Genomic DNA, 23,801 nt, shown 5'->3' with positions numbered 1-23,801 from the left:
TAAGCAAAGATTTCTTAGAACACAAAGATGCAAATCTATGAAAGTAAAAAAAAAAAATAGATGAAATGAACTTCGTAAGATAAAAAAATTTTGCTCTTCAAAATACACTGTTTAGAAAATGAAAAGGCAAGCCACCAAATGGGAGACACTATTTTAAAACACCTACATGACAAAGGGCTTGTATCCAGAATAAATAATCCAATTAAAACTGAGGAAAGGTCTCCGCACTTTATGCAGATGGCCAATAAGCTCATAAAAGTATGCTCAACATCACTAGTCAGAGAAATGCAAATTAAAACCACAGTAAGATTCTACTACACAGCCACTAGCATGGCTGAAGTTTTAAAAGACTGACATATTTAGCACTAATCATACCATGTTGTAATTATGGCCATGTTTCTCTATTCCAATAAAACATGAGCTCATGGTTTAAAAAAAAAGTCTGAAAATAATAAGTGGTCATTGCTGGTAGGAATGTAAAGTGTATGGACACTTTGGAAAGCAGAATGGCGGTATCTAATAAAGTTAAGCATATATTTACCATGTGAACTAGCAATTCCATTCCTAAGTATTTACCCAAGAGCAATGTAAAAAGAGCTATGTAATGTAAAATGTAAAATCTGAAATGAGCAATGTAAAAGAGCAATGTAAAAAAGAGGTATTTACCCAAGAGCTATGTAAAAATTTGCATACAAATGTTCACAATTGTGTGATTCATAAAAGCCAAAACTTCAGCAGAATCCAGATGCTAATCAAGTGAACACACAAATAAATGTTGGTATACCCATATTAAAGAATACAACTCAACAATACAAAACAAATGAAATATTAATAAAACATGGATGAATCTCAAAACATTATGCTAAGTAAAAAGAAGTCAAACACAAAAGACTGCTTACTATATGACTCCATTTATTTGAAAATATAAATGTCTACAAAATGACTTGTATCAAGACAAAACTACAGTGACAGAAACTAGACCAACGGTTGCCTGGCGCTGCAGATGGGAGAGGGGACCAGCTGCAAAGAAGCAGGAAGAAACTTTTTAGGGTGAAAGACCCACAATGTTCTGATTGTGGTGGTGGTTCCATGATTGTATATAATTACCAAAATAAAACTGTACTGTACGTTGTATGTATGTATGGTTTGTATGTAAACAAAATCTTAATTTTAAAAAAGGAACACAAAATCAGAAAACAAATAGTGCCCCACTGCACTAATAAAAGAAATAAAATTGAAACTGAGATATTATTTTTTTCTCATAGACTTGGCAAGAATTACACTAGTGATGAAAGGTGTTAATTAGTACACCTAATTAACATTTGGCATTGTATTATCAAAACCCTTAAAAAATGGGGACCTTTTTGTCCCAGCAATTATACTTCCGGAAATGTTTACTACAAAAACAATCAGACAAAATAAACCTGTACAAGAATGGTAATGAAGACCAGGCACAGTGGCTCACACCTGTAATCCCAGCACTTTGGGAAGCAGAGGTGGGTGGATTACCTGAGGTCGGGAGTTCAAGACGAGCCTGACCAACATGCAGAAACCCCGTCTCTACTAAAAATACAAAATTAGCCAAGTGTGGTGGCGCATGTCGGTAATCCCAGCTACTTGGGAGGCTAAGGCAGGACAATCACTGGAACCTGGGAGGCAGAGGGTGCTGTGAGCTGAGATGTCGCCATTGCCCTCCAGCCTGAGCAACAGGAGTAAAACTCCATCTCAAAAAAAAAAAAAAAAAAAAAAAGAATGGTAATGAAAAGCTGTGAAAAATAACTGGGAAAAAACTTGTATGCCCAACAATAGGTGATTGGTTAAATAATGAAATATCCATCCCATTAAAATGATGTGGCCAATAATATACATGTGTCCTTACTGATGAATAAAGACGTACTCAATGTCAGTTTTCTTCCCCTTTCCTGCATTTTATGCTGGTACCTTTCACAAAAATGTTTACTTGGAAGAGTTATGGTACAAATAAGTGAGTAAAAACTATCATAACAGATTTATATTATTAGAAGAAAAATAATTCATAATTTCTACTCTCTTTTACCCCACGGGCATATGAGGCTACCCGTTCTGCCTAATTCTTATGACAATTTTTTAAACAATTACCTTTGGACTTCAATCATTGTTACCACAAAAGATCTAACATGAGCAACTGTATCATTTCAGGAGAGTTCTGATTCACAAATTGAATCAGTTATTTTAATTATTTACTTACAGTTTGCCCAGTGGTAGATAAAGAAGTTAACAGAAGGTTCTAGGGTACACTTCGTAGGTTTTTATTATCTGGGTCTCAGTTCCCTTATCTATAAAAAGAAAAGGGCACAGTGCTGGATCTGGTCATTTGTAGTTCTAAGGAAGATTCATCTATTAACAACCAGTCGACGCCTTAAAAAATTACAGAAGTGGCAAATGCAAAGTGCCAAGAAACAAACTTTCGTCAACTAGATTACCCTGTAAACATTCACTTAAAGAAAAACCGAAAAGGAACAGGATCCTTATGAAAGCTTGGTGAATTTAAACCCACACTATAACATAAAATGGAAATTCGATTTGTCAAGGAGACTAATAAAGGCAGGAATCACAACTGAAAAGTGATATATTCTCAATGGTTTCCTAGTTGATAAAACTTAATAGTCAATCACCTTACTTGAAGACACTGAAAATGTACAAGTATCTGTCCTTATAATCCTATCAACAGTAGGTAAGCTGCCTTATACTCCTGTAACAACTATAGGTAATTTCAAACAGAAAAAGTGCAATATACTTTTAATTATTTAAGGTATATAATTTATCGTGCCTGCTTTAAAATAACATTTCCCAATCCAACCAGGTTCAGATATTCAAACTGAGTAAGGATAATTCATTTATAAAACTGAAATACAACTTGGGTTCACAAGGACCATGCCTAACCAATTTTTCCTACAACTCAGCATTATGTAATTCAAAGAAGAGAATAAATATATATAAGTTTGACTGCAGAAAAAGGAAACTTGAATTTTACTTGTGTAATGCCAAGTCAAAGAAACCAAGTTAAATACAGATACCCACACAAGAAATGAAACTCATTTATTAAACCTTCTTAATAAAAGAAACAATTACAGTTAGAAGCATGGCCAATTCTTAGTAACATTAGTATAATTTTAAAACTTCTATAATCAAAAAGCATTTTGTTATTTGAACACTTTTTAATGTTGCCTTCAGAGGTTACACAATAAAAACAACTTATACATTTTGTACTTTGGTGCCTCATTTTTAAGTTATATCCCAAACAAAACTGAAATACAGGGAAATGGCTCAAGCGAAGTTTCATTAGACGGAAAAAGAATAAAACTTACTCTCATTAAGTCTGGCTAGAGATGGTGGTGACTTGATGTTGTACTGTAACATAAATGACACAGCTAGGTAACACAAAGCATGAAAACAAGGGAAAGGCTCCATCCTATCACTGTTTAGACCCCTCACTGTCTCACTTATGTATGCTACAAGGCAACTGCTGGAAGAAGAATGCACCTCTTATTTTTGAGCAGAAAGGAAGCGATTCTTTATCTGCCAATAGTAAGGGATTTCTTCTTAAACTGTTTCTCTGACACCAGTGATTTGTTAACAGTTGATATTTATTAGGGGCTTATTTCTTTATTGAAGAAAATTAAGATGTTCAAAATTATTTTTCCTGTTCTCTTTGCTGTTTGGAAATAGATAGGGGAGTGGGAAACTAGAGAAGCATCTTCAAGATCTACAAGGGCTTTGATTAATTTACAGCAATGACCCATTGCAAGTTTCCCTTTTGATGCCCAGGTGTCAGGATTCCAGTATTAAAGTTCCCATAATCTTCTCCATCCAAATGCAAATTGTTGACAGACATTTTCTTCTCCTTCAACACTCCTTCAATTATAGTTCCTTAGGACTAGAAAGCTGAGACTATATTGTAGGAGGATAAAAAAAATTACAAGAACACTTCATTTTTGTAAACAAGTCTATACCACTGAGTCACAATAACGACAGTTCTGCAAGGTTTTGGTTAGTTTACATTTTCTTGGCTTAATTATGGCAAACTAGGCTAAAAGTAAACCATATTGTACTTTTTCTTGTGTAAAATTATAATTTTACATAGTAGAATCAAGGACTTAGGAATTTTGTCATCATCTTCAAAAATCCCTATTTTTAGTGAGTCAGTAGAAAGTCCAGGATGCCACTGAAATAGATTCTTCTGAAATCAGTTAAATAATTACCATTATTTTCCAACGTTTTCAAAATAAGTACATCCTTGACCTATAAAAGAATGCCTGTGCTGACAATTTCTTGAATGTCATTATTTAATAAGCAAGACGTCATCATGAAAGTACAATTACAATTCATTTGTGACAGTGGGTCCTTGCATCAGGAAGTAAGATTGGATGGAGAAATGCATGGGAATTTTTGGAATAAATTCTCCATTCTGGTTTTATGATTTCAATATAAGTGCAACAGTTAGAACACACAACAAGAGAAAAGGACAGGAACATATATGGGAAAAAGATGACTTTTCTATTTGAGCCAGCTATTTTAGAAAAATCCTAGAATACTTACAGTGAGTGTCAGAATGCCATCTGGTTGTACTGTTGATGTAAATTTTAAATGTAACTTTAAGGATTGATGCAGATTTTCTTTTGCAAAACCAGAAACATTAAAAGTTACACCACAGCAAGGGTCACAGCAGGGGGCAAGTGGATTGCTTAATGGAATAATCATTTCAACTGTATATATTGTAATTGCAGAAATCTGGAATCATAGGATAATCTGCATCAATAATAATACTGGTACCTTGTTTCACAATAAAGCCCTTGAAGATTAAAGTGTACAATTATACTACAATCCCGAGTAGTGGGATCCTTGCCTCTAGAAGTGAGACTTGGATAGAGAGATACATCTTTTCCCATAAGCTCTAAATTTCTTCCACAACTATGCTGAGTTACAGTCTGAAATTTTTTTTAGAAAGTAATACAATTCCATCACATGTAGAAGCTGTTAATCTGAATTAGGAATGGAATGAATCTGATAACATGGCCATGTAGACTTTTCAGCAAACTCTTCCCTAGGGTCCAGGCCGCTGTCCAAGTTGACTACCCTCCCAGTTTGAGGGAGTACTGCACTATGGAGGGGAAATATGGGGATAAAGCAGGAGGACTAGCACAGGAAGGCAGCAACAATAGTATCATGTAACATTTGCTAGCACCATGTATAACTCATGGTCTTTTTCCCCATGATGACAATCCTTTTCTAGAACTTATGACTTCCACATGAGGTGGCAATTATTTGTATCTTCCCAATTTTTCCTTCTAGTTTTATTCTGGTAAGGAAATTACATTCTCCACCATCAAAAAAGACTTAGATATTACGAAAACTGGAGCTAGGTCGGGTCCCTTTCCTCTTTGGTTAAAGAAGAGCTGTAAATATGTGGACTGAGAACTACCTCTGCCATGTAAAGAAAACAGTTTAAAAAATAAACACAAATTTGCAGAGAAAGTCAGAGAAAGGAGTCAAGAGTCTTGACAATATTCAAGTCTTGCACTATCAAAGCCTAGTTCTACTCTATCCATCTTGAAGCCAACGTACCCACTTTTTAAGCTAGTATAAGTTGAACTTTTGTAATCCAAGAATTCCAACTCTTAACCTCCCTTTACCAGATGCTTATTTTCACCTGTATAAAAATATTAGCTTTTGTCTCTCTTCCCCCGCACCCACCTGCCTCAAAGACTATAATTTGCCTCTACAGCAAACCCCTAGGGATGGCAATGTTTGAAATAATCCTTTTCAGATACTTAATCTTTTGATGACTGACTTTACATTACATATTACCATAGATGCAAATCAGTAGCTACTTTGTCAAGATCTCCCTCCCAGTACTACCTCCCTCTCTGGTACATAAGCTTTGAACTTGGTCAGCAAAAGGCAAGTGGCCATAGCTGGGTTAATAATGCACTAATAGTAAATATATCCATGGCAGTAATTTCAAAGGTGTAAAAGAGAAAGGCAGCCTTGTTGAAATGTGTTCTTGCTTTTAGGTTCTTAGGACAGAAGCAATCTGACATCATCTCTCAAACTATTTGGGTAATTTGTTTTTGTTTTGGGGGTTGTTTTTGCTTAGAAATCTTAAGAATCTAACCATTCCCTACATAGTAAATTCTAGGACGTTCTGAAGAATTACAGTTTTTCTAGCGAGCTTAATATCATCTCACATGAATAAAAACAAGTCATCTTATTTGTTCACAAGTTATTAAGTATCATCTGATGAGAATATAATGGTTCTTGTCAGCATCTGTGAATTAATCATATTCTAGTAAAAATATTACACCTTCTTTCTGCTACACTATTAAACAATAGTCTTTTTTTTGGTAAACTTTTGTCATACTCTTTCTAGAGATGTTGGATTGAAATTCTAATGTTATAATGCAGATCATATCCTGACTAAGGCAGTCTGACAATAGAATAAGTCCTGACACAATGTTCATCAATTGTTAACAGTAGCAGAAACCATTAGTCCAGTAAAACACAAATAAATGAGGTGAACAAATGAAATATATGGTGAGAATTTAGTGTGCAATTTTCATGGAAAGAATTGTTACCTTCATTTTTCATACAGGGAAACTAATGCACAGAGAAGTTAACGAACTTGCCACGTGTTACATGCAACTCTCAAGTAGTTTGAGAGTTGATGTCAGATTGCTTCCGTCCTAAGAATAAGGGGCAGAACTGGGATTGGATTCAAGTCTGTTGGACTCTACAGTGTATGTTCTTTTTACTATACCAGACTGCTCTCCCTCAACTGTGAAGTTCTGTGAAGCAGCAGTTACAAAGCTTTCCCACCATATCTTCCAAGGAACCCTTTGATGACATCATATTTCACAGAATTTTTTTTTTATTATAAATTATTCCTCTTGGAATGCCTATGGAGTAAGGTGAATATGCAGTTAAGATACCGAGGGAGAGTTAATGGAGATCGCCCACAAATGGTCTACTTTTGGAAATGCCATTATATATAGATCAGCCTACTTTAGGAGCATTCAATTTTGGTTTCATTAAGTATGTATGTACTTCAGAGCCAGAATTATATTTAAGAAATCCATTGTATATTTTTCCAGCATCTGGTCATTAGAATATTTCAAAGAAAGGAAAGCCCTTTGTTTTGTTAATGCACGTCCCCTCCTCCCTGCAACTACCCTCTCAACTAATGAAGTTACTCTTAGTCTCAGAAATCTGGTTTAGGAAAACTTTAAAAATAAAACAAAAGAACAAGCCACTAGGCCGGGTGCGGTAGCTCACGCCTGTAATCCCAGCACTTTGCGGGGCTGAGGTGGGTGGATCAGGAGGTCAGGAGATTGAGACCGTCCTGGTCAACATGGTGAAACCCCGTCTCTACTAAAATACAAAAATTAGCTGGGCATGGTGGCACGCACCTGTAGTCCCGGCTACTCGGGAGGCTGAGGCAGGAGCATCGTTTGAACCCTGGAGGCGGAGGTTGCAGTGAGCCAAGATTGCGCCACTGTACTCCAGCCTGGGCAAGTGAGACTCCATCTCAATAAATAAAATAAAAACAAGTCACTTAGTCACTTAGTTGCTTAGCTCTTTCTACTTTGAGGCAGGATACAGTCTGCTTTGTTTGACTATTATCTCCCTGAACTTGTTACACTATAGGTGACTGTTGAAGGGGAAGGCTTTACTAACTTAAATCTGGTTAGAAATCAAGCAGTTACACAGTTGCCTGGGCCTGAGGGTGGAACAGCTTTTTTTTTTTTTTTTTGAGACGGGGTCTCGCTCTGTCGCCCAGGCTGGAGTGCAGTGACCGGATCTCAGCTCACTACAAGCTCCGCCTCCCAGGTTTACGCCATTCTCCTGCCTCAGCCTCCCGAGTAGCTGGGACTACAGGCGCCCGCCACCTCGCCCGGCTAGCTTTTTGTTTTTTGTTTTTTGTTTTTTTTTGTATTTTTTAGTAGAGACGGGGTTTCACCATGTTAGCCAGGATGGTCTCGATCTCCTGACCTCGTGATCCGCCCGTCTCGGCCTCCCAAAGGGCTGGGATTACAGGCTTGAGCCACCGCGCCCGGCTAGAACAGCTTTAAGACAGGAAAGAGAAATACTAAAAGACCATTCCAAAATATTTATATAGTTAATGGGAACAAGAAAATTCCCTCACAAACTATGGCTTCCTCTAAAAAGAAAAATAAGTATCACCAAAATGGAAGAGCTCCCACATATTAAGCAAATGTTCTAAATTTGTTTCCATTTGCTGTAAAGAAATGTGTATATCCACAAGTTTTCTGAAACTGCTAACATTACATTTCAATGTAAATTCTTTTTGGAAGACAAATGAAAATGCTGAGTAGGCTTTCCTTACCTTTCCTTGTCCCCCCAACCCCCTTTTTTTTTTTTGGTTTCTTTAAAAAAAGCTCTGAGCAACACACCAGTCTTGATGCATTAAGATTAGAAGCATGTGACCAAAGAAAAGTTGGTTCTGACAGAAGGCTATTTTACTTTTTACCATTAGAAATGAGAGGAAAAAGCTGCTGTGCAAGTGCTACATGTCACCAATCCAAAGAGGTTATGCACTTTGGCAGCACATTTAAGAAAAACCTGTATATTGTTAGCTCTAATGATTTCCAGGTCTTTCTTATTCAACAAGGGGTGCCTACCTGGCAACATATCAAAAGATGCTAAAATGAAATGCAAGAGTCAGAAGACAGGCTGGTTGTCAAAAGAAAAAAAAAATCAGATGCCAGTATGACAAAGACTTTTTATTTTGGAAGATGGGTAACAAGTACATTAATAAAAAGAGTAAGAAGGGAGCATTACCCAGTATTATCTGTCTTAGTTAGATTGGTTGCACGCCTGCAATGTTTCTTCTGGGATACCGCAAAATGAAATTAATGAGGGTCTCTTAACAGTAAAGGAAATGACCCACAGATCAGATTGTCTCACTGGAGTCTCATTTTAGAGATTACTGTGGAAATTCTGGTCATGACATTCTAAGGAAACAGGTCTTACATCCATGGGAATAACTTTTATTTGGTAGATTACTGAAATGTAACTATGTGGAAGGGGTTATTTTATGTCTAATAAAGTAAAGCAATAGAAGCTACAAGAACTGTATTGACCTTTTTCAAATCAATGATTTTATATATGTGTGTGTTTGTGTGTACATATATAAATATAATTATATATTTTAGACGTGTGTAAATGTAGAAATTAAATGCTGTGTATTCACTGCCCAAATGAAGTGTTTACCACATCTGCTTCAGATACATTTTATTAAGACATAATGCTACTACAGATCCATCCAAAGACTGCATCTTTAACTGAATCTGTCCCAGAGTTTACCACTATTCTGGCTCTGGTGTGAATCCTTGATACTCACACTTTAAATTTTGATACATATGACTGTAGCCATAAAAATATGGTTGTTTTATGTTTTTAAAATGTACATAAATGGCTCACACTGGCCTAAGCTTTTATATATAACTTGCTTTCTCCCAAATCAGCCTTATTTTTACAATCTATCCATGTTGATGTGCTTCAAGTCAGTGACAAGTAAATAAGTAAAATGAAATAAAATTGATCCATGTTAACACATCTAGATCTGGTACATTTATTTCATATATATAGTATAGTATTCCACTATATCAATACACTATAGGCCCACAGATTCAAGAAACTCACTGAATCCCAAGAAGAAACATGAAGAAAATTACATTTAGACATCACAATCAAATTGCTCAAAACCACTGATAAAGAGAAAAATCTTAAAAGCTGCCAGAGGAAAAAAAGACATATTACACACAGAGAAACAAAGATAAGGATTATAGCATATTTCTCATTGAAAACAAAACAATCTAGAAAATAACAGAGTAACATCTTTGAAGTACTTAAAGGAAATCACCCTAAAATTGCATAACCAGCAAAAATAACTTTCATTTATTTTCTAATAAGCTCCCGCTATGTTTTTAACAAGTTCCCACCAGGAGATCTCAAACTCCTGGCCTCAAGTGATCCTCCCACTTCTCAGCCTCCCAAAGTGTTGGGATTACAGATGTGAGCTACCACATGTGGCTAAAAAAAACTTTCAAAAATGGAGATATTATAAAGACTTTTTCAGACATTAAAAAAAATTAAAAGAATTTATCACCAGCAGACTGGCACTGTAAGTAGTCATAAAGGAAGTAAAATGACTAACAGATGAAAAACTGTATATCTACAAAGAAATGAAGAGCATGAAAATAATAACAAGCACAGGAAACAACAACAATACAGGTAAATATAAAGACTTTTGGTATTATTTAAATCTCCTTAAAAGATAACTGTTTAAAGCAAAATAACAATGTAGTGTGGGGCTTAAAACATATGTAAGAGTGAAATGTATGACAACAGTAGCACAAAGGCTAGAAGGTGAGAAATGGATATAGACTTCTGTAAGGTTCTTATGCTATGCATAAAATAGTATACCAATTGAAGGTATACTGTGATAGGTTAAAGATGTATACCATATACCGTAAAGCAATCATTAAAACAATATAGCAAACAGTTACAACTAAAAAGCCAACAAGAAAGATAAAATGGGGGCATAACATGCATGATTTAGTTTAAAAATTCTGATAAATTGGAAGTCATTAAAATTAGAAACTTCTGCTCTTCAAAAGACACTGTTAAAAGGATAAAAACACAAGCCACAAACTAGGAGTACTTATTTGCAAATGATGTCGCTGATAAAGGATTTGTATTCAGCCATCAGAAAACCCTTAAAGCTCAATTAAAAAAACACACACAATTTTTTTAAAAGTAGAGAGAAGACTTGAACAGATACTTCACCAAAAAAGACATATGGATGGCAGATCACTAGTCATCAGCAAAATGCAAATTATAACCACAAGTAACACTACACAAACATTAAAATATCTAAAATTTAAAAAACTAACCATACTAAGTAACAGCAGTGATATGGAGGTACTGGAACTCACAAACCATTGGTGGAAATGTGAGGTGGTAAAACCACTTTGGAAAACAATTTAACTTTAAAAAATTATGCATACACCTAGCTTATTATCCAGCCATTTCATTCCAGGTGAAATGAAAGCATATGTCCATGCAAAGACTTATACATGAATGTCCAAGGAGTTTTATTTCTAATAGCTCTAAACTAGAAATAACTCAAATGTTCATCAGTAATGAAAAAAACAAAACAAAACAAAACAACTATAGTATATCCCTACAATAGATTACTACTAAGCAATAAAAAAGGAATGAACTATTAATTAATGCAACAACATGGATAGATCTCAAAATAAATAAGTTGCGTGAAAGAAGCCAGATGAAAAAGAGTTCATTTTATACGATTCTATTTACATAAAAATCTAGGAAATGAAAACTAATCTATAGTGACAAAAAGCCTACAGATGACAGTGGGAGGAGAAAGGTGTAAAAAGAAACATTGCAAAGGGGTAGAGGAATTTGTGGTGATGAATATGTTCAGAATCTTGACTGAGGCAACAGTTTCATGTGTATACGCACATCAGACTTACCAAACCATATGGTTTTAACAAAGTTCTTTACATAATCTAAACCTGTTTTCATTAATCACATTGTTGGTGCTGGTATTCTGAGTACTGTGTATTCACTGCGAGTTGAACAAATGAATACTTATGTGAAGTTCTAATTCTATCATTTCCGGCACCACTGAAAACCAAGGTAACCAATAATTTGTATGGGAAAAAGGTGATTCAAGACCAGAATTTTAATCACTTGAATTTGAAGTATCAGTATGAACAACTGGTATCATTTTATCCTAAAGATCTGCCCACTAAAAAAAGCCTAGAAACAATGACAAACCCAAACAATGAGTACTTTAGTGCTAAGGGAACCCTGGAGAAATGGCTGATTCCAGGTCTGGGTTAGAAAACGTACACATGAGCGTGGAACATGTTGCGAAATCTAAGCAACCAAGATTATGTCAAAAGGACTCAGGAGCCCAGTGGCCAAAATAACAATTTGCATACCAATAAAGACAATGATTTCAGTGAAATAAAAATACCAAATATTTTTATATTTGAAAAGTAAGAAATACTTTTTGATATGAAATATAACTTAAATCCATAAGTTAATTAACTGGTCACTGTTAGGGGATGCTAATGGATCAATTCATTATTTTGAAAATGAATAAAGCAAACAAATTATTCGTTTATCCCATCATTTATAGAAACTATACCTACCAAAAAGTAATCAAATAGAAAATGAAGTTTCACTTTATAGAACTATTCAGCTAATAAATACAGAAGAACTGGTAGAATTAGATTATCACCATTTTGCAAACCTTAACAAATTAATGGATCTAGGTATTAATCATCAACATCTATAATATCAAAATGGAGAGATGATCCAACATTATGTGCCTCCTGATTAAGTACAGATCACTTGCACTATCTAGTGAGGTAGTCATAGTCACCCATCAAAAAACAAACAAGCAAATAAACAGAAACATGAATGTGATCAAGCCTCCAGATTTAACTACCAATGAACAGAAGAGAGAGCAGAATAACATGCTATACCACATGGATGCAACAGTAAAATACAGATTGTGGTAAACTCTAAGACAAAGCCACCTGAATTCTTCAAAACTAAATTCCAAGGGGGAGAGATGTGGAGAGATGCTGACATTCTCAAGTTCAACCTTTTTATTTCTCTTTCCTTTCCTCCTTGGTGAACTCATTCACCATATTAAGCTATAAACTTTATGACTGATTATCAAATCTCTCATGATGACACCGAAGAAGTGACATGTCTAAAGCCCAGCCTCATCATGGGTTACAGATTCACAGGACCAAAAGGAATCTTAGAAATCATCCAAGCTAACCATCTACCTAATAAACTGATCTAATACAACAAGGTCACTTTAAAAACCTTGGAGCAAATTTTTGAACAAAAAATAAATAAAATCCAAATTTCCTAACATTCAAAGCCCAATCCCTCCTTCTAGTTTTATCTTCCTTCTCTTCTACATATATTTACTCCACTGACAAACTAGACAATAGCTATTCCCCAAATATGCCTATATGCTCTTACCTAATCTGTTTCCATACCATAGCCCCATCTACTATTTCCATTAGCTGAAATATTCCCATTGGTGAGATAATGATTTTCTGTTCTGATTTACATCCCTCTATACAATAGTGGTGAATGATTAGCATTTCTACAGTATCTCTGATATTCAGGATCAAGTATAAAACACTCAAAAGAACCAAGATACAACCAAATCTTTCTCACCAAGTCCAATTCAAATACCACTTGTTAATACCTACACATAGCTCTAACTCATCTCTGACCCACATTTCCCAAATTTTCCCTAATTTGGCACACATAGACAGCCTATATAAAAGTTAAAAAAATTAAATCAGATAATATTTGAAATTATAAACTCTAAGCATGTTAGAATGTACTGGTAATTTTCACATAAATGTAAGGTGGTTAACTTTACCATTTCTGAAAACTCATTTATCTAACAGCAAAAGATTCATTCATAATCTTTATGAAATTATTTTATTTGCCATATACTCAATATCAATTTTTTTTTTTTTTTAGAGAGACAAGGTCATGGGGTGTCACCCAGGCTGGAGTGCAGTGATATGATCTTAGCTCACTGCAGCCTTGAACTCCTGAGCTCAAGTGATCCTCTTACCTCAGCCTCCAGAGTAGCTGGGATTACAGGTGCACGCCACCACAACCAGCTAAAATATTTTACATATATATTTTTTTAGAGATGAAGTCTCATTTTGTCGCCCAGGCTGGTCTCGAAATTCTAGTCTCAAGTGATCCTCCCACCTCTCAAAGTGCTGGGATTATAGGCGTGAGCCACCACTCTCAGCCTTAACTCTCAATTTTAAATGAGATGTAAGTGACTCATCACAAAGTCACTTATACTGACTTATGCTGGAGTTAGATATTAAAATGAAGGCAATGCAACCTCATGAGATCTTGAAAAATAAATTTTAAAATATTTTAAAAAATAAAGTTAAGACAAAAAACAAAATCTTTAATTTATAAAAGTTCAATTATGTATGTTTGGTAAAAAATAACAATAATACTATAAAACTGTATTTTCATACATCATTGGTGAGCATACATCAGCTCTTAATCTTGGGCAAAGACTTTTAGATGCCATCTAGTAGTACATTCTCTACCCCTTCCTCAGAAACAGAACTTCAATTTTTTTCAAAGTAGCAATGCATTCAACTAAAAGACAGTGTTTTCCTTTTCTTCTGCAGCTATTATGCCCATATTATTCAATTTTAGCCCATGGAACATAAAAGGAATTGTTATGTGATTTCCAGCAAGGATCCTTAAAAGGAAACTAGTAACCTGTTTTTCATTGCCTCTAAAAGGGGTAACTGGGTGACAGCTGGTAACTGGGAGAGAGATGAAACAGAAAACTTGTAAATCCTTCTGTATCTTTTGAATTTTGAATTACGTAAATGTCTTATTTATTAAAACACACACACATGATTTTAAAAACTATAGTTACTTTTTAAAAGTATTACTGGTTTGGGGAAAAAAGTGGCAATTTCAGTAGTCATGCGTCACTTAACAACAGGGATACATTCCGAGAAATGTGTCATTAGGTGATTTTTGTCATATGATGTCACAGATATCACAGAGTGTACTTACACAAACCTAGATGGTATAACCTATTGCTCCTAGGCTACAAACCTGTACAGCATGTTACTGTGACAAATTTGTGTATCTAACAGATCTAAACAGCCAAAATGTAATGGCGTTGCACTATGACTTTATGATGGCTATGATGGCTCTGGGTAATAGGAATCTTTCAGCTCTCCTTTTTTTTTTTTTTTTTTTTTTTGAGACAGGGTCTTGCTCTGTCATCCATGGTGGAGTGTGGTGGCACCATCTCGGCTCACTGATGCCTCCGCCTCCTGAGTTCAAGCGGTTCTCCTGTCTCTGCCTTCTGAGTAGCTGGGATTACAGGTGCGCGCCACCACGCCTGGCTATTTTTTGTATTTTTAGTAGAGACAGGGCTTCACCATGTTGGCCAGGCTTGTCTCGAACTCTTGGCCTCAAGTGACACACCCAACTGGGCCTCCCAAAGTGCTGGGATTACAAGCATGAGCCACCACGCCCAGCCTTCAGCTCTGTTATAATTTTAATGGATTACTATTGTGTATGTGGTCCGACATTGACTGAAACATCATTATGCAGTGCATGACTGTATGTACTTTCTTCTTTTGTTTAAGTTTAAATTTAATTACTTATTTGTGAAGAATACTCCAAAAAATGCTCTGGGTTGGGGGATGATAATGGAAACCTCTTTTCTGCTGGTTGATGTAAACTTTATTAGCTCCATGTGCCAACAGAACAGTGTCACCAGGGGCTGAGGTGGGGGAGGGGAAAAGGCATAAAATGTGGTAATTTTTACCTAACCTGATGGATTACAAATCTCGGGCACCTGAAATAAAGATAGACTTTCATCTGCTTATTTCTAAACCATGTGACTATTATTTCAAATAAACAGTCCTCTACATACAGTTTTTATGACCAACCAAAACACTTTTTAGGAAGGGCCACAATAGAAACCTTGGCATTAGACTATACTGTACAGCTGATTCTAATGGCTAAAATTAGATTAGTCATATACTGAAACTTGATGTACTGATCTGTGTTTTTTCACAAACTTTTGTGCAGCATGGAACAATACTGCAAAAAATAGAAAAGGTAGTGGGACAGGGGCCGGGCATGGTGGCTCATGCCTGTAATCCCAGCACTTTGGGAGACGAAAGCGGGCAGACCATGAGGTTAGGAGTTCAAGACCAGCCTGGCCAACGTGGTGAAACCCCCTCTCTACAAAAAATACGAAAATTAGCTGGGTGTGGTGGCAGGTGCCTGTAATCCCAGCTACTCAGGAGGCTGAGGAGAATCACTTGAACTGAACCTGGGAGGCAGAGGTTGCAGTGAGTCGAGATTGCACCACTGCACTCCAGCCTGGGTAAGAGAGCAAGACTCCGTCTTGAAGGAAAAAAAAAAAGAAAAGAAAAGGTAGTGGGACAGAATGTATAGCACTGTTGACAAGTCACAGCCCAGGCAATTCAGAAGTCTGGAAGACTTACCCCTATTACTATCTCTTTTTGCACTGGCACTTAGAAGGTTGTATTCTTTCTGTTCCTGGTTCTATCACTCACTAGCTTTCAGACTTCGAGTTAGACACTTAACAAAACAGTATTTCCTAACTCAAGAAACTTATTTCATCTTAGTAAACCAGTGAAGGTTATCAATAAGTGTGTGCTGCAACATTTTCTGACTACCTGCCTTGTATAAAACCTTTTTACATCAAAGATTATCTCATTTAATCTTTATGATAACCATGTAATGCAGGGTCTTTCACTTTGCAGATGAGGAAACAATACTCACAGGTAGTTAAAAGAAGGTGTTCATAGTCACACAACTATTAAATGCAGAATTTAGGGGGCAAGCTAGGTTGCTGCCTCTCAGTCCAGTGTTAAACCCACTATACTTAACTCAAGTGGGCCTTAGTCTTCTTGAATACTGGGCTAATGGGTCTTCCACACAGCCCTCAGAGCTGTATCATGATATGGCTCATTCCTTTCATAACTGTTTTGTGGTAGGCACAAGCAGGTCTCGTGGAAGTTTGCTTTCTAGTGGGAGTGGGGTAAGATTTTGAGGACTACTTAACATAACTTAAACCACTCCTCTGTGGTTACTTCTGTATAGTGTCTTCATGCCTATATATTATTTAAGGGTCATACAAAGAATTTTCATGGTTATCTGGGACTATGAAAATCCCACCTCTAAAAGAAAAAAAAAAAGCAGCATCTATTGAACGGCCAGAGATTTAAAACAATGTTCACAAGACTTATGTTCAAAATGTCAAATATTTATAATCCATGTCAAAGAATGGTTAACTGCTAAAAACAAACACATAAACCAACACCAACAACAAAAAACAATAATAAAATGTACCCTCAATCCATTAGAGTTATTGGTAGAACTTTTAAAAAATGGATGTCTCTATCTGCTGTGACTTGGGTTTAGCAGTTCTGGGCTGGGAACTTAGACATCTGATATACACTCCTGGTTAGCATTCACTACAAAGGCTCAGACACTATATTTTAAATTTATGTAATCTAGTATAGGAAGCTTTGCCTTTCTGAATGTGATATAATAGTAACATCCTGTCAGTATAATGTAAATAATATTCTTCTCTGTTCCAAAAACATATTTGGTTAAAAAGTAATCAAAGTCTCCACAAATTCATGTATTTTTCAAAGAAGGATGATACATATTTATTCACTCAGCAAATATTTATCAATCACCTACAACGTGCTATGTTAGGCACTGTCATAGATACAAAGGGACAGACACCCATCCTGATATCCAGAACTTTTCATCTAATAATTAAACAAATAAAATTAGATTCTACAGATCAAGCTGCTTCACAGGTGCTCATAATTCTGAAAACAAATGCACAAGCTGATTTCTACATGTCAAGCAGCAGAAGGAATGGTATCATAAGGACAGTGTGGGAAAATATAGATTTAATAACATAACAACAGACTTTTACTCTACTTATTTCTCAACTATGTGATGACTATTATTCCAAATAGTCTTCTGCATATAGTTTTTATGACCAACCAAAATACTTTTTAGGAAGGGCCACAATGGAAACCTTGGCATTAGACTACATAGTATAGCCGATTCTTATGGCTAAAAATTCCCTCCTAAATGTCTATTTAGGTATCTTTTAGGATAAATGAGAAAATTCTAAAATGTGCACCTGCATATGTTGTATTACTTAGACATTACAAGCATGTTATTTCCTCAGTGTTTACATTTCAAAGCTTTTACAGCCAAAGCACTCTACTCAATTCAAAAAGACAGGCTTTAGTGAAGACAAATAAACCCTTTTGGGCATCAACTTTAGAGGTCAACATTAAATTCTGCTCTTCAATTTCAGCTCACAATCCAAACTGAGCCTGCAATAAGAAAAGCTGCGGGAAACACAGGGGATTGTGCTTCCCTTTTAACCCCACCTACTCTTTTTCCCAGCTTCCTATTCACAAGGACAGGGAGGCACCCCGATTTCAGACAAAGGGAACTGATAAAAAGGGGATGAACATATTAGCAGAAACTCACATTCAGGCTGCTGGGACATATAAAGATGCACTTTGCCAAAGTATTTCCTTATAATTCAGGTAAGTCAAATTAAAGTTTTATGCTATGCTAGCACACATATCCCTCCCTTTTTCCCCCTTTTAACAGCTAATAATGTTCTTGAAACACAAGATTACACAAAAAGCTATTTTCTTTGGCCAGGTCTGTCAGAAGAAGCCAGTCTTAATAAGTTGCAGATGGAACATTTCTATTTAAGGAGTTACTTAAAAAATAACATGAATTTCAGGCCGGGCGCAGTGGCTCATGCCTGTAATTCCAGCACTTTGGGAGGCCAAGGAGGGTGGATCATGTGAGGTCAGGAGTTCGAGACCAGTCTGGCCAACATGGCAAAACCCCATCTGTACTAAAAATAAAAAAACTAGCTGGACATAATGGTGGGCCCCTGTAATCCCAGCTACTCAGGAGGATGAGGCAAGAGAATTGCTTGAACCTAGGAGATAGAGGTTACAGTGAGCCGAGATCGCTCCACTGCACTCTGGCCTGGGTGGCCGAGAGACACTCTATCTCAAAAGGAAACAAAACAAAACAAAATCCATGAATTTCAGGAGTGAAGTGTCCCTTTAGGCAACTGCCAAGTGTTCAGTGATGAGGGGTATAAAAGCATTCCTAACACATGCTCCTGCAGGTTGATTTTCTTAGGGACAGGGAATTTGCCTGGAGATGTCAATATCAAATGCAAACCTGGTAACAGGTAACATTAAAATGAACACAAAACCTGATTACCTTTGTTACCCCAGTGTACACATCATTGGCCCACGTGAAGGGTTAACAATAGAGGCTTCAGGTAATAAAGCTCAAAGGTAAGCTTTTAGTCAATCTTGCCCCACAATGAAAGGGACTTTTTTCCAGTTCTTTTAATTTATATTTGTAATTTTTTTCCTAAAGAGTGGTGGGGGAAGGTGGACACACTGTCATTTCTAAAATTTATTTAATATTGTACTATAATTACTAACACCTATCAAAAACATATAACTATTATCACTTATTCATTAAAAAGTGAGTCTGGACAACATAGTGAGACTCTATCTCTAAAAAAAAATTTTTTTTAATTTTTAAATTAGCTGGGCATGTGGCATACACCTATAGTCCCAGTTATTCAGGAGACTTGAGCCTGGAAGGTCAAGGCTGAAGTGAGCTGTGATCACGCCACGCACTCCAGTGTAGGCAACAAAGTGAGACCCTGTTTCAAAAACAACAAAAACGGCCGGGTGCAGTGGCTCACGCCTGTAATCCCAGTACTTTGCAAAGGAGGCCAAAGCAGGTGGATCACGAGGTCAGGAGATCGAGACCATCCTGACTAACACGGTGAAACCCCGTCTCTACTAAAAATACAAAAAATTAGCCAGGCGTGGTGGTGGGCGCCAGTAGTCCCAGCTACTAGGGAGAGGCAGGAGAATGGCGTGAACCCCGGAGGCGGAGCTTACAGTGAGGCGAGATCGCACCACTGCACTCCAGCCTGGGCGACAGAGCGAGATTCCGTCTCAAAAAAAAAAAAAAAAAAAAAAAACCCCCAACAAACCAGGTCTAGGACTGGCATGGTGGCCCATGCCTCTAATCTTAACATTTTGGGAGCCTGAGGCGGGTGGATCATTTGAGCCCAGGAGTTCAAGACCACCCCAGGCAACATGGCGAAACTCTGTCCTTACAAAAAAAAAAAAAAAAAAAAGCCAGGTGTGTGGTGGCCTGTGCCTGTAGTCCCAGCTGCTCAGGAGGGTGAAGTGGGTAGATCGATTGTGCCCAGAGGTTGAGGCTGCAGTGAGCCATGAATGGGCCACTTCACTTCAGCCTGGGTGATACAGCAACACCCTGTCTGAAAAAAAAAAAAAAAACCACAAACAGATCTGAAAGCTAAACTAATTACTTCAAGGAACTAAGCTCCTTGAACAAAAGGCACACAATTAAAAACATTAACTTACACCAAGTAAATCTTTTAGAAGCAACTAGTTCTAACATTTTGGATGTTTGGTTTTCTGTTTTCAACAAACTTTCAAAATATTTGACATGATTACGCACTAAGCTGATAACCTTGTCCATGAGAAACTGCAAACAAACTTCAAATGCTCCAGTGCCTCCAAATGCTACATGTGATATTGGTCCCATTCTTCTTCTCACTTCATTGGCAGCATGAACTTACCCTTCATTCATAAGTGTGCTCTGTACCAATAACAACCACAATTTCCCCTAGCCAGGCACTACAGTAAATTTAAGTAATTACCTGTTTTTGATTGTCATAGTCCTAGTCTTTGGGGGTAAGGGTTGGGAATCACTTTCAGAATCTGATGAAAGTTAATGATCTCTCTTTTTTTTGGTAGAGATGGGGTTCTCACTATGTTGCCAGGCTGGTCTTGAACTCCTGGGCTCAAGCAATCTTCCTGTCTCAACCTCCCAAAGTGCTGCGATTACAGGCATGAGCCACTGTGCCTGGTCTAACTTTTTGTAGAGATAGGGATTCACTATGTTGCCAAGGCTGGTCGCAAACTCCTGGGCTCAAGCAATCTTCCTGCCTTGGCCTCCCAAAGTGCCGGGATTACAGGCATCAGCAACTGCGCCTGACTGGAAGCTCTTCTTTAAAAATGGCAGACACACACAGACACACACAAACATGCACAAAATATTGCACATAATTTCAGCAGTTTGTAGATCTGAAGTCGTTTACCTGGAGGTTAAGAATAATATTGGGGAAACTAGATAGCCACAGGCAAAAGAATGAAGTTGGATCCTTAGCTTATATCACATACAAAAATCAACTCAAAATGGATTAAAGATCTAAACATAAGACCTGAAACAATAAAGTTCCTAGAAGAAAATATTGGGGAAAAGCTTCATGACATTGGATTTGACAATTATTTCTTGGATATGATACCAAAAGCACAGACAACAAAAGCAAAAACAGATGAACGGGACTCAAAAACTTTTGCCCAGCGAAGGAAACAGTCAACAGAGTGATAAGGCAACCTATAGAATGGGAAAAAAAAATTTGCAAATCATATGTGGTTACTTCCTAGAATACACAAGGAACTCTTAACAACTCAACAACAAAATAACCTGATTTTTTAAATCAGCAAAAGAGAAGATACACAAATGGCCAACAAGCATATGAAAAGATGCTCAACCTTACTAATCATCAAGAAAATGCAAATGAAAACCACAATGAGGTATTGCCCCACACCCATTAGGATGGCCACTATCAAAAATAGAATAAAACAAAATAACATGTGCTGGCAAAAATGTGAAAATACTGGAACCCATGTACACTGCTGGTGTGAATATAAAATGGTCCAGTTGCTATGGAAAACAGTATGAAGGCTCTTCAAAAACTTAAAAATAGGATTACCATATAATTCAGCAATCCTACTTATTGACATATATCCAAAAGAACTGAAGCCAGGATCTCAAAGAGATATTTGCATATCTCTGTTCATTACAGCAAGATTCACAAAAGCCAAGAAGTGGAAACATTTGTCTATCAATGAATAAATAAATAAAATGTGGTATATATGTACAATGAAATGTTATTCAGCCTTAAAAAAGGAAATCCTATCATATGCTACATCATAGATGAACGTTGAGCATATCATGCTAAGTGAAATATTCCAGTCACAAAAAGACAAATACTGTATGATTTCACTTACTGAGGTATCTAAAGTAGTCAAATGAATATAAATAGAGAGTAGACTGTGGTTTCCAGGAGCTGATAGGGAGAATGGGAAGTTGTTATTCAATGAGTAGTTTCAGTTTTGCAAGATGAAAAAGTTCTAGAGATCTGTTGCACAACAATGTGCATATAGCTAACACAACTAATACTGTACAATTTTTAAATGGTTACAATGGTCAATTTTTTTTAACAATAAAAAGAATCCATAAGAGTACAATAAATCTGAGAAGGGAGGCTAAGGTCTTTTTTAAGGGTCCTTTAATGCCTTGCTAGGACTACAGACGAACTTTATTCACAATTGAGAGAATGGGTGCTATAAACCATGGTTTATAAACCCTGTAGTTTATAGAGAGGGTGCTATAAACCAAACTGACTACTCTGAGTCTGGCACTGTACTGGGGCACACTACATGTATCATCTTATTTAATCTTCCAATAAGCCTGAAAATGAATGCAAAATAAAATGGAAAGTGGGTGAAAGTGGCTATAAGGTGACCAACTACAATGAGAACACGGTTAGCAATCCTGGCAGAAAGAGATGACAGTGATAGAATTTACTGGTGCCACAGATGGAATGACCCCCAACAAAGTCTTCAACAATTTCCTGGGCCAGGTTCAACACTGCTACCAAGAGGAAGACTGTGTGTGTGGCACAGGGGAGATAGGCAGGAACTCCGTACTTTCCAAATTTTGCTGTAAACCTAAAACTGACTTAAAAAATAGTCTGTTAATTTTTTTAATGGTAAAAGATCTAATTTATCATATAATCAAAAGAGGTTTTACAGTCATTTTTATTTCAATGCTTGAAAAAAGGCATGTTATTTCAGGAAACCTTCTGACAATTAAATTTTAATTTCCTCCTACTGGATATGCAATGATCTAAACCCCTATTCAGCTGCCATTACAAAAAATAATCACATATGTTTTCTGGGAGAAAAAAATAATGTACAGTACTTTCTGGATTAAAGCAGCATACCATTTCACAATTTTAGCTGATGGAATGAGTAGAGGCATTTATAAACTTCAATCAATACCACTTTTTTTACGAATTCTTTTTATTGGTGAAATAACAAATGCATACCTTAGGGAAGAACATCCTTTTAAGAATTGTTTCATATTTTCCTGTAACTATAACATGCTTGAGAAAGAAGCAGAACTTTCTGTGCATCTATATATTTGTTAAAAAGAATTACTCTTTCTTCGAAACTTATGAGAGAGACCTATGATAGGAATTTAAGGTAAGGTTAATACTATTAAAAACATGAAAATCTAGAGTTAGTTTATTATTTCCAGTATGAATGAATTATAACACATCACTGGCAAAAGAAGCTAAAGTTTCCAAACATTTTCTTATTAATTCCCTCCATATTAATGCAAAGTTTAATATAATGGCATTCTTGGCATCAAACTGATCAAGATGCCTGATTTTATCTCCAGATTAATGTTTTGCATTAACTGATAGTGTCAGATGCCTAATAGCCTTAGAAATTGTTTATAATTTAAGTATTCCAAGACAATTAATTCTCAGGAATGACTTTTATCCTCAAGGGCTTGTGATATGGTTTGGCTGTGTCCCCACCCAAATCTCATCTTGAATTCTACTCTCGCAATTCCTACATGTTGTGGGAGAGACCCAGTGGGAGATAATTTGAATCATGAGGGCAGTTTCCCCCATATTGTTCTCGTGGTGGTGAATAAGTCTCACGAGATCTGATGGTTTTATCAGGGGATTCTGCTTCTGTATCTTCCTCATTTTCTCTTGCCACCGCCATGTGAGAGGTGCCTTTTGCCTCCCACCATGATTCTGAGGCCTTCCAAGCCACGTGGAACTGTAAGTCCCATTAAACCTCTTTTTCTTCCCAGTCTCAAGCATGTCTTTATCAGCAATGATAAGAAAAAAAGGCAGGGAAAGAAGT

General features: G+C 36.5%; 1 protein-coding gene across 2 annotated transcripts in view; it reads right to left on the bottom strand.

Moving 5' to 3' along the window:
* Window positions 1-23,801, bottom strand: part of NLK (nemo like kinase) — a 152,789-nt gene that overhangs the window by 92,948 nt on the left and 36,040 nt on the right. The gene's annotated exons all lie outside the window — the stretch shown is intronic.

The sequence above is a fragment of the Rhinopithecus roxellana genome, chromosome 19 (assembly GCF_007565055.1).
Source record: "Rhinopithecus roxellana isolate Shanxi Qingling chromosome 19, ASM756505v1, whole genome shotgun sequence".
NCBI lineage: Eukaryota > Metazoa > Chordata > Mammalia > Primates > Cercopithecidae > Rhinopithecus > Rhinopithecus roxellana.
Note: the sequence above shows the minus strand (reverse complement) of the source record. Positions and strands in the feature narration are given on the sequence as shown.